General features: G+C 42.0%; 2 pseudogenes; one reads left to right on the top strand and one right to left on the bottom strand.

Moving 5' to 3' along the window:
- The window catches only part of LOC103071623 (serine/arginine-rich splicing factor 10 pseudogene), a 9,006-nt pseudogene extending 6,197 nt beyond the window's left edge, over positions 1-2,809 (bottom strand).
- A 1,315-nt stretch (positions 2,810-4,124) lies between these two features.
- LOC103069981 (eukaryotic translation initiation factor 5 pseudogene) lies at positions 4,125-5,417 on the top strand (annotated as a pseudogene).
- The last annotated feature ends 5,706 nt before the right edge of the window (positions 5,418-11,123 follow it).

Here is an 11,123-nt window from a genome sequence, read left to right as displayed (position 1 = left end):
GGAGAGGGGGAAAGAGAACTGACAGCTTCTGTAAAAAATAAAACGGAATCAATTCTCAGGCATACACCAATATCATTCATAATGCAAATGTCCATGATATAAATAGACTGCTTTATTGAACTCCTACTGTATTTCATTTTGTTAGGCTCTTTCCTGACATTGTTTCTGTCCTTCACAACTACCCTTGAGGTGGGTGATACTCCCATTTTACAGATGAAAAAACTGAGGTTCAGAGACATAAGAAACTTAGTCCCAAACCCAAAATTAGTAAGTGACAGAGCTTATATTTTAGCTTGTATCAGCTGAGGTGCAAAATCTATCCATGTCACTTACATTCTACCAAGCTTTTTTTGTTTTTTGCAACAGTAGAGAAAAAGTAAGCCAAATTTATAGTCAAAATACTAATATTTGTGCTTAGAAACTTGAGTTGTTAATTCTCTATTAAAAGGCAATTCATTATGCAGCATTATATCCTAAGGATTGGACAAATCTGTAACCTGATTCATTGCATACAAGTTTTCTGATTTAAAAAATTTAATTTACTAAGGTTTTTCAGTGAATATGAGACAGAGACAAGGTATTTGATTTAAAAGCTCTTTGAAAATTATTAATTGACTAAAAATTGTTCCTCTGATATTAACAGCTGTTATGTAAACATCATGTCCTTGGCCATAGGCAGGAGGAGGGGTGGGAAATTATATTTCAGTGGACTCAGTGTTCAATCTTGTTTTATATAATAATGTCACAAAATCCTGTACAGTGAGCACCATCTTTTCTTTAGAGGCAAAGAACTATAGATTCAGATGAGAACCACCTTGTGCAAATTGATGCAGCTCATAGTTGGCAAAGTCACAATTCATATATGAGAATATCGTACGTTCATTTGACATTAAGAAGATGCCAGGAACCCTCACTTTGCTGAGAGGGACTATCGTCTCTACGTTACTTATTATGATTCTTGTAACAGAGTAAACATTTGTCATAATCACATTGATTATATACTATACTAAGCATCCCGTAAACGTAACTCTTTCATGTACTCCAAATCCAAACAATTAGGTAACTTTATGTACTTTTTTATGAGTAAAACAAACTATTTCATCTTTATTTTGAAAGGCAATTTCCAGGACATGTCCTGGCAGTAGTTTAAATTTACTTTAATGTCTTCATAAAAAGGAACCAAAATAAACATGTTATTGAATATTTTCTATATTCTATCTTAGCGTTGTCTTAGGTCTTCAAATGGATTTTTCTTATTTGATAATCACAAAAATTCCATTTGGTACTGTTTTCAGTCATATTAGAGATTGAAGAAATGAGGTCCATAGAGTTGTAACTCTCACCACCTTCACATGGTTAGTCTAAGTCTGGCATTGAACACACAGTGTCAGATTCAGAGCCTAAGGATGAAGAATGGTAATTGGTACTCATTTTGATGATCTTGTGGCACCTCAAAAGAGAAATCCTTTCTGGATTGTCAAGAAGGATTGTGAAATGTAGGTTTCTAAAAAACATTCTTGAAGTATAGAATATATAAATAGAATGCAGTAAACACAGTTTCCAGCTGGATGAATTTTCAGTGATCACATCCATGTCAGTAGCCTCCAGATAAGAAGCAGAGCATTATTAGTTCTCTGGGAGCCCCTTATTCCCTCTTTGAGCCATTACCACCCTTCCAAGGAGACCTCTGTCCTATACCTAACACTATGTTTGTTCTGCCTGAGTTTGAACTTTATAAAAAATATATTGTGTGTGTTCTTTTGTATATTTTTTTCTGGAAATCTTATACTTTATTTTTATTTTTTAATACCTTTATTGGAATATAATTGCTTTACAGTGCTGTGTTAGTTTCTGTTGTACAACAAAGTAAATCAGCTACATGAATACAATATGTCCCCATATCCCCTCCCTCTTGAGCCTCCCTCCCACCCTTCCTATCCCACTCCTCTAGGTCATCACAGAGCATCGAGCTGATCTCCCTGTGCTACGCAGCAGCTTCCCCACTAGCCATCCTTTTTACATTTGGTAGTGTATATATGTCAGTGCTACTCTCTCACTTCGTCCCAGCTTTCCCTTCACCCGCTGTGTCCTCAAGTCTGTTCTCTATGTTTGCGTCTTTATTCCTGCCCTGCAACTAGTTTCATCAGTACCGTTCTTTTAGATTCCATATATGTGCGTTAGCATACGGTATTTGTTTTTCTCTTTCTGACTTACTTCACTGTGTATGACAGATTCTAGGTCTATCCACCTCATTACAGATAACTCAGTTTTGTTCCTTTTTATGGTTAATATTCCATTGTATATATGTACCACATCTTTATCCATTCATCTGTCGATGGACATTTAGGTTGCTTCCATGTCCTGGCTGTTGTAAATAGTGCTGCAATGAACATTGTGGTACATGTGTCTTTTTCAATTATGGTTTTCTCAGGGTATCTGTCCAGTAGTACGATTGCTGGGTCGTATGGTAGTTCTATTTTTCGTTTTTTATGGAACCTCCATACTGTTCTCCATAGTGGCTGCACCAATTTTCATTCCCGCCACCAGTGAAGGAGGGTTCCTGTTCTTTTGTATTTGGCTTCTAACTTAGAAACTGACCCTGAGATGCAGATTCACATGCTGGAAGTGTACTGGGAAGTCCTCTTGGCGACTTCACCTGGAGGTAGTGGGTGAAGGAGGTTTCAGCAGGTGGAAACTGAATTTGAGATGGAGTTGCACCAAAGACCTGAGCCAGTCCCGCATGGAACTCCAGGGCTCGGTGGCCAGGATGGGCAAGGGGCCTGGGTCCCTGTACCTCCACCTTGGTCATCTCAGTCTTGAAGGGGGGATTGGGGACTCTTAGAGTCCACCCACTGGACCATTGAGATTCACTCCACTCATTTACCCTTGTGGGGAAAAGCTCCCCAAGGGGAAAGGGGGGATAAATTGGAAATTTGGGATTAACAGATACACACAACCATGCATAAAACAGATGAACAACAAGGACCTTCTGTATAGCGCAGGGAACTGTACTCAGCATCTTGTAATAGCCTATGATGGAAAAGAATCTGAAAAAGAATATATGTATATGAATCACTTTGCTGTATACCTGAAACGTTGTAAATCAACTATACTTTAAAAAGAGAGAAGATGGAAAATCAGAGGTTAAAAAACAAACAAAAAACTAAGCAATAATAAACTCAAAAAAAAAAAACAACCTCCTCCAGGATTTTGGTTGGTCTGTTTTCTCAAGAAAACTTGCAAGAGGAGGTCTAGTGGGGTAAAGTAAGGCCCTTGCTTCAGCAGCTGGTCTCTGGGCCACAACTCGTCATCCCCTTTCTCTCCTACCAATTCTAGAGCCCCTCACTCACAGTTACAGCACCTCTGCTTGTCTGGACAGGTAACCGAGTAGAGTGATCCAGATCATCATCTCTAAAGGGTCTGCGTTCCTGAACACCATGCCCTTCTCAGACTGCAGCACTTGTCCATCTGCCACCACAGTTGGTCAGGAGGATATAAAAAAATGCGCCGCAGGGACTTTCCCTGGCGGTCCAGTGTTTGAGACTTCGCCCTCCAGTGCAGGGGGCACAGGTTCGATCCCTGGTCGAGAAACTAAGATCCCACATGCCTCGCAGCTAAAAAACCAAAATATAAGAACAGAAACAATATTGTAACAAATTCAATAAAGATTTAAAAAATGGAGTCACAGCGAGAACATTCCAGAGGTCGCCAGGCCCCGGGCGCTGAAGGGTGTGGACCCCGGACGTCGCTGGGACAGCCCCTCCCCGCTGCTCGGCGGCGCCTGGCCCGGCCGCTGCTCGCTGCGCTGCCTCCGCCGCCTCCGCCGCCGCTTCTCGGACTCGGGTTCGCGCGCGCCTCACTTCATCCCAGTCCCGGGCGAGCAGCGTTGGGTTTATGTCTTTATTTGACGAAAACGAGCTGTTGCGCAGCCATTGGTACCTGTATTGGGGAAACATAGCATACAAGCAAGAAGCTTACAGCCTCAGTGGCGAAAATTTTTTCATGTCAGAGACCGAGAACTCTTGCAGTCGTTTATGTCATCCCTTCTTCTCCAGACAGAGGATACCAAAAAGTTGCAATCAAAGATCTCTTCATCTTATTGATAAAGCCACTAATAAGCCAAAATGTCTGTCAACGTCAACCGCAGCGTGTCAGACCAGTTCTATCGCTACAAGATGCCCCGTCTGATTGCCAAGGTTGAGGGCAAAGGAAATGGAATCAAGACAGTTATAGTCAACATGGTTGACGTAGCCAAAGCGCTTAATCGGCCTCCAACGTATCCCACCAAATATTTTGGTTGTGAACTGGGAGCACAGACCCAGTTTGATGTTAAGAATGACCGTTACATTGTCAATGGATCTCATGAGGCGAATAAGCTGCAAGACATGTTGGATGGATTCATTAAAAAATTTGTTCTCTGTCCTGAGTGTGAGAATCCTGAAACGGATCTGCATGTCAATCCAAAGAAACAAACAATAGGTAATTCTTGTAAAGCCTGTGGCTATCGAGGCATGCTTGACACACATCATAAACTCTGCACATTCATTCTCAAAAACCCACCTGATAATAGTGACAGTGGTACAGGAAAGAAAGAGAAGGAAAAGAAAAATAGAAAGGGCAAAGACAAGGAAAATGGTTCCATGTCCAGCAGTGAGACACCACCACCACCACCACCACCCAGTGAAATCAGTCCTCCGCATGCTGTGGAAGAAGAGGAAGATGATGATTGGGGGGAGGATACAACAGAGGAAGCGCAAAGGCGAAGAATGGATGAAATCAGTGACCACGCGAAAGTTTTAACTCTCAGTGATGATTTGGAAAGGACTGTTGAAGAGCGTGTCAATATCCTGTTTGATTTTGTTAAGAAAAAGAAAGAAGAGGGTGTTATTGACTCATCTGACAAAGAAATTGTAGCTGAAGCAGGAAGACTAGATGTAAAAGCCACGGGCCCTCTTGTTTTGACTGAAGTTCTTTTTAATGAGAAAATTAGAGAGCAAATTAAGAAATACAGGCGCCATTTCTTACGATTTTGTCACAACAACAAAAAAGCTCAGCGGTACCTTCTTCATGGCTTGGAGTGTGTGGTAGCAATGCATCAAGCTCAGCTCATCTCCAAGATTCCACATATCTTGAAGGAGATGTATGATGCAGACCTTTTGGAGGAAGAAGTCATCATTAGCTGGTCAGAAAAGGCCTCTAAGAAATATGTCTCAAAAGAACTTGCCAAAGAGATTCGTGTCAAAGCAGAACCTTTTATAAAATGGTTGAAGGAAGCAGAGGAAGAATCTTCCGGTGGTGAAGATGATGATGAAGATGAGAACATTGAGGTGGTGTATTCAAAGACTGCCAGTGTACCGAAAGTTGAAGCTGTAAAGTCTGACAACAAGGACGATGACATTGATATTGATGCCATTTAAAGGGGTGGGTGCAGCCCAGCTTAACAGTGTAATGCTGAGAATCTTTCTGCATCATCAGCCAGAAGTGCAACATGTATGTGCAAAAGCTAAACTGGCTTAACGTCATGCTACACTTTCTACTAAAAATGTATTGCTGTGAGTGGTCTGTATTTAAACCCAACAAGACATCTAGGGAGTCCATACACATATCAGTGAGCAGATGTAGTTTGCTTATTTACAGCATGTTTCTTTTTGAAAATTTAGTGGTGGACACGTTTGGGTCACGTTTATACAGTTATAAAAATAAAGATTTGATTTTGGTCGTTCTTCAGATTTTTGGCTCTGAATGACTTAAGAAAGATGAAATAATTGGCTCCTTTAAAAAATGTTGCACCATCATTTAATCTGATAGGATTACTGGAGCCTGTTAGTACTTTTAAGTCTTATTTCTAGTCCCTCAGATTGGCATCTGGTAATGTACATTCTTCCCATGCCAAGGTGGACTGATAATCAAATGACAGTGCAACACCTCTAACTTACTGAGATGTTAAAATGACCTGGGTGACCTATAAATAATTTTAAGAACAGGTTTTGAAACTTGAATAGTGTTAGTGTTTTTGTTTTTGTTTTTTTTCATTTTTTCTATACTTGCCCCAAATTGTAGTCTTTGAAGTCATGTGCATTGCACTTTGGATGAGCCAGGGGAATTACTACATTAACATAAACATTTTATTATGTGTATGTAGCTCTTTATACTGAGAGAAAACTGAAACTTTGGGGAGTGATAAGCTCTACGATTTTATTTGGGGGAAGCAGGAAAAGGTACACTTAATCTTTAGCAAAAATTGAGCAAAATTTTTCAATCAATTTTACTCTTGATTCAAATTACAATTTCAAAATATTTAGACATACTGTATCTTTTGTTCAGTGTGGATTTTTCCCCTGATAAACTGGTTCTTTGATGACTTCTGCATTTGGATACATAGCTTATACTTTTTTGGGTTGCTATCTTGCCAAAATAAGTGTTAACTATATCTCAGATTCCCCCCCACCCCCCAAAATGTCTTATTTTTTAAAAAAGCTAAAAGCATACTTCTAAGAGCCTATATTTTGGTGTAAGACTTGGGGTGTTTTTTATTTTCACAATAGTGTGAGATACCCAGGAAGTCTGTGATGATGGCAACTGAAAGCAGGTGACTAGGGCCTGACCCAGCCCATCCTGGGCTTTAGGTTTGGAAATAACTTCTTGTGATTTGCTTGCCCAGTTTGCTGATGTAAACTCACTTGATAGAAGGGCTTATGACTACATCTGAGAAATCATCTTGAGGATGCAAATTTACACAAAAAGTACACTGGGAATCAAAATGCCTGGAGAGCACTGGCTTACATCATTCACCTCTTTGTTTGTGATCCATCTGACAGGTTACAATGAGACCTTAACAAATGTATGTAAGGTTTTTTCACATTGAAATTGTATGAACATTTGGTATAATAAAACCTTGTTAGCTTGGTATTTTAAGAAATTAAACCCTGGCAGTCTTACTGGAGAGGTACAAATTGGTCTCCAGCTGCCTTTCTTGATAGATTTTGATGAGATTGAAGGTGAGCCATAATACCTACCTGGAGGGGAATGTGCTTTGTTGCACCAAAGAGAAGAGGTTTTTGCAAATTCATGTCTCACCTAGGTTTTAAATTTTTGCCATTATCTTGAATTGTTCTGGGGGAATCAAGTTGCATTCCGCATACCCATTATCAAGCTGATGAGGTTCTGTTATAGAGGGTTTTTTTCCCCTTTTTCTTCCTCCCCCGCCCCCCCTTAAATCTGAAGGAAAACTTACAAGGCTTCTAAACACTAAAGAGAAAATTTTGGCTTAGACCACACTTCAGTCTAGTGCCAAACTTTCAGTGGAATTCAAATCCACATAGTAAGGAGTTTATTCATAGCAGCTATCCTAATAGAGTGATCTTTCACTTTGCTGTATTCAACTGTCTTAAAACTTCCTGTTTGAAACAGCTATGTTATGTGATTAAAACAATGTTAAAATTAAAAAAAAAAAAAAAAAAGATTTAAAAAATGGTCCAAATCAAAGAAAAATCTTTAAACAAAAATTTAAAACAAAAATGCCCTGCAAATTATCTGAGTGCTAAATATGTCCTTCACTGCCCTGTTGAGATACATCCGCTTATCTTCCCCTAATGTTCAGAATCAAGTATTGCTGCCAGAATTGCGACTTCTTTCCAGGTCTGTTAGTCTCTTGGTACAAGGTGCTCAGAGTGGGGGGTAGCTGTAGTTTAAAGTTTCATTTTTCCCTTGATGTGTCCCCTTTGGAAGTCTTTCCTCTCTGGGAACCAACCCTTTAGACCTTTGGTACCTACAGTTTTGAGTACAGGAAGCACAAATTTCCCAAATGGGTCACTGGGAGAAATATTAAATGAGTCACTCTTACATCCACCCCTTGGTTCCTAAACAATCATCATAATTTAGGGTGTAGATTGCATCCTAGAAATATGGTGTCCCGTGCTGGCACGTTCCCATACCCAAGCAGGGACCTCAACTGCAAGTTCAAAAGGCCATTCCATCCTCTGTTGGGCTAGCAGCTTTTGGGTGGTGTGACATGTGATAGGACTGGTGGATCCTCATAGTTATGTGTCTGCTTCCATCCATCATTTGATATAGGTGGTCCTCTGGTCCAATGTGATATTACCCAGCCTCCTTTACCTGTGGAGTAAATACAAGCCCGTGGACAGTGGTTCTCTTTGAGATCCTTTGGGCACTGAAAGCAGACTCATACTTGGAATAGGTATCAGTTCCAGTTGAGATGAATCACTGCCTTTTCCAGAGTGTAAGGTTTCCAGTGTATTTCAGCTGGCCAAGCGTCTGGTGATTCTCCCAGAGGGATAATGCCCTATTAGGGTATCAGTGTTACTTTCTGTTGCTGGCAAATTTGACAAGTGGCTGGGCAGTCGGTAGATCTTGAGGATGCTGGCCCTGTGCACAGCATCCTGGTCCACTGCCACGGCCTCTCTGTTCACGTACCCATTGTACTACCGCTGGAGTGGTCAAGGGGCTGCTGGCTGGTGTCAGTTGACCAGATCATCTGTCTGCCTGGTTGTGTCTGCCTCTTCTGTAGTGGCTGTTCCCTGGAGGGCTCTAACATAGGTTAACAAGTCCTTCAAGCTCTTCATACTTCGTGCTCACTCCCATGGTCTTTCCAAGACCCTCTCCCCAGACCTCCTTCCTCTCAATTTTTAAAAAAATTTATTGAGGTATAGTTGATTTACAATGTTGCATTAATTTCTGCTCTACAGCAAAGTGACTCGGTTATACATATATATACATATATATATTATTTTTCATATTCTTTTCCATTATGGTTTATCACAGGATATTGGGTATGGTTCCCTTGCTATACAGTAGGACTTTGCTTCCTCCAAGTCATTCTCCTTCCATGTAGCACTGCCTGGAATTTTTCATCCTGTATCCAATCGTCCTTGGTACCTCTAAGTATTCCCCTTTCCCTAGTCTCTGGGTACTGAGTAAATGGTTGTAACAGACCCCTTTGTGGAAGGACTGGGTGAATCATTCACATACATACTTGCCGTGGGTTTCTGGGTCCTTCTTAGGAACCCAGTTTTTCCATTAGTTAATGGGTTTGCTGTCCGAAAACTGGCTCAGGTCCAGACATTAGGCCAAGGATCGTGAATTTTTGTTGAGGCAGCCCTTCTCAACTTCCTGATTATCCACCTTTGATTTGCTTTGATCATATAATTGGACAGTATCCTTGTTGGCTGCCCATCTTTTTTTCCCACAGAGAATGCTGAGTTTGATTAACCGTCCCCATTACCCTGAATGGGTCACCAATTCCTGGCTGTCTTTCTTGATGATAATCATGCTCAGTTTTGCTGTCAGGAGCATTGCTGTGTAACAGCATCTCCTACAATCAGCCCTGGCGTAGGAGAACAGCACCGCCAAGCATGTCAACATAGTCTGTACCTGTGTAACTAGTACATTTCTTATGACTTTGGTAAACTGTGTGTCCTCCAGGACCTCCCACAGAATGTGGTCACCTCGTAGGTGTTCTGGCCTTAGTATATCCTGGAAAATATACTCTACCATGCCCACTTGTCTGTACATTTTGGTCCTTTTTTTTAGTTGTCTGCCATGGTGTGGACATTGCTTCCTCCAAATCTCTGAGAACTATTTTAGCAACACATTTGTACTGTCTTCTAGGTTCATGTTTAGGGAGTTACACCCTATATCATGGAGGATTGTTCCCATATCAGTAAACTGTTCCTTATTAAACTGTATGTCCCTCCCCACTAGGTCTGGGACTCTCAGCATCCTACCTGGACCCATTCTCTCAGCTCTGGCCATGCGTGTTTGTTTGGTCCCACAGCTCCTTCAGTATTCTAGACCCTCTGCTCCCCCAGCAGACCCAGCACTTACCCAGCCAGGTTGTGTCGTGACTTGACCTAGTAATTTTTCTGGCAGATCAGAGGGGAAGTGGACTGTATTGTAATGGTGACATTTGTTGTCTTGCAAGGAGAGGCCTCAGCATCATCTTTATCCAGGGACTGGTGCCAGCCTTAGAGAGGGGAGTGGGCTGCTCTGTTAGGCCAAGGAGGTTCAGGGCAATCTCGTGATACAATATTTTCAAGTGCATTGACTGAGATGTTCTTATCTCAAATCTCAGGGTCCCTCTCCTTCCCAGCAAGGGACCTGACCTTGGCGCAGCAGACTTGCTGGGGCCGGCTGAGCAGTCAAGTTTCCCCTTATTTAAGCCCAGATTCTCTGACTTCAGGAGCTGAGGGTCTCTTTATATGTTAACCAAGGAGGCTGTGTAGTGCCTCTTGCAAGATGAGGATACCTGCCACCCCTGCCGATTCTCCCCGTATAAGCGTGTCCCATCAAGAAATGGCACTTACTTCTGCTCTCCTTGAATCTGGGCTGAGTTTGTGACTGGCTCTGACCAATAGGATGTGGCAGAAGTGATGGTTATGTTCCTGGACTTCTGAGCCCATTAGAGGCCTGGCAGCTTTCTCTTTCTCCTCCTGGAACCCAGCCACTGTGCTATGAGGAGCCCAAGCCACAGGGAGAGGTCACATGAAGGACAAGTGAGGTGCTTCACTTGAAATTCTAAGCCGATGTCTTAGGCACAAGCCAGAATCCAACGCCAGCATAGGAGTGAACCAGGTTGCATGGGCCCTGAGATGACTCCAGGCCACATGACGTGAAGATGCAAAGCTGCCCAGCTGAGCCCAGTCAACCCACAGATCACAAGAGATAATAAAATGGCCATTGTATTAAGCCACTAAGGTTGGGGCGGTTTCTTACACGTCAGTGGAAATCAGAGAGAGTTCGCCTGAGCTTCACGCTGGGCTGTACGTTGGTGGCCTCAGTTTTTCACTGTCTTTCTCTAGTGTATCCTTAGCAAGAGCCAGCTGATCCCATTGCCCTTATAATGACTTCTTCACCCAAATCTCTCAAACAGCCACGGTATTGTATAGTGTCTTCCCTTCTGCCAGTAGAAATGTTCATGACTGCACCATTATCACATCCCAGGGGCTGTCAGTTCTCTACTGGTGATGGGTCCTCCTTGTTAGTTGTTGGGTGGGCGTTGTTATTGCTATTCCTGGTATTAACCCTCTTGAGTCCACCAGGAAACACTCTGAAACTCAGAGGTTTGCAGGAAACAACAACATCTATAAGGGAAAGAGAGGAGCAGG

This window comes from Lipotes vexillifer, unplaced genomic scaffold (genome assembly GCF_000442215.2).
Source record: "Lipotes vexillifer unplaced genomic scaffold, Lipotes_vexillifer_v1.1 scaffold605, whole genome shotgun sequence".
In the NCBI taxonomy this organism is placed as follows: Eukaryota; Metazoa; Chordata; class Mammalia; order Artiodactyla; family Lipotidae; genus Lipotes; species Lipotes vexillifer.
The sequence above is the reverse complement of the archived record's forward strand: the minus strand, read 5'-3'. Positions and strand labels throughout refer to the sequence as shown.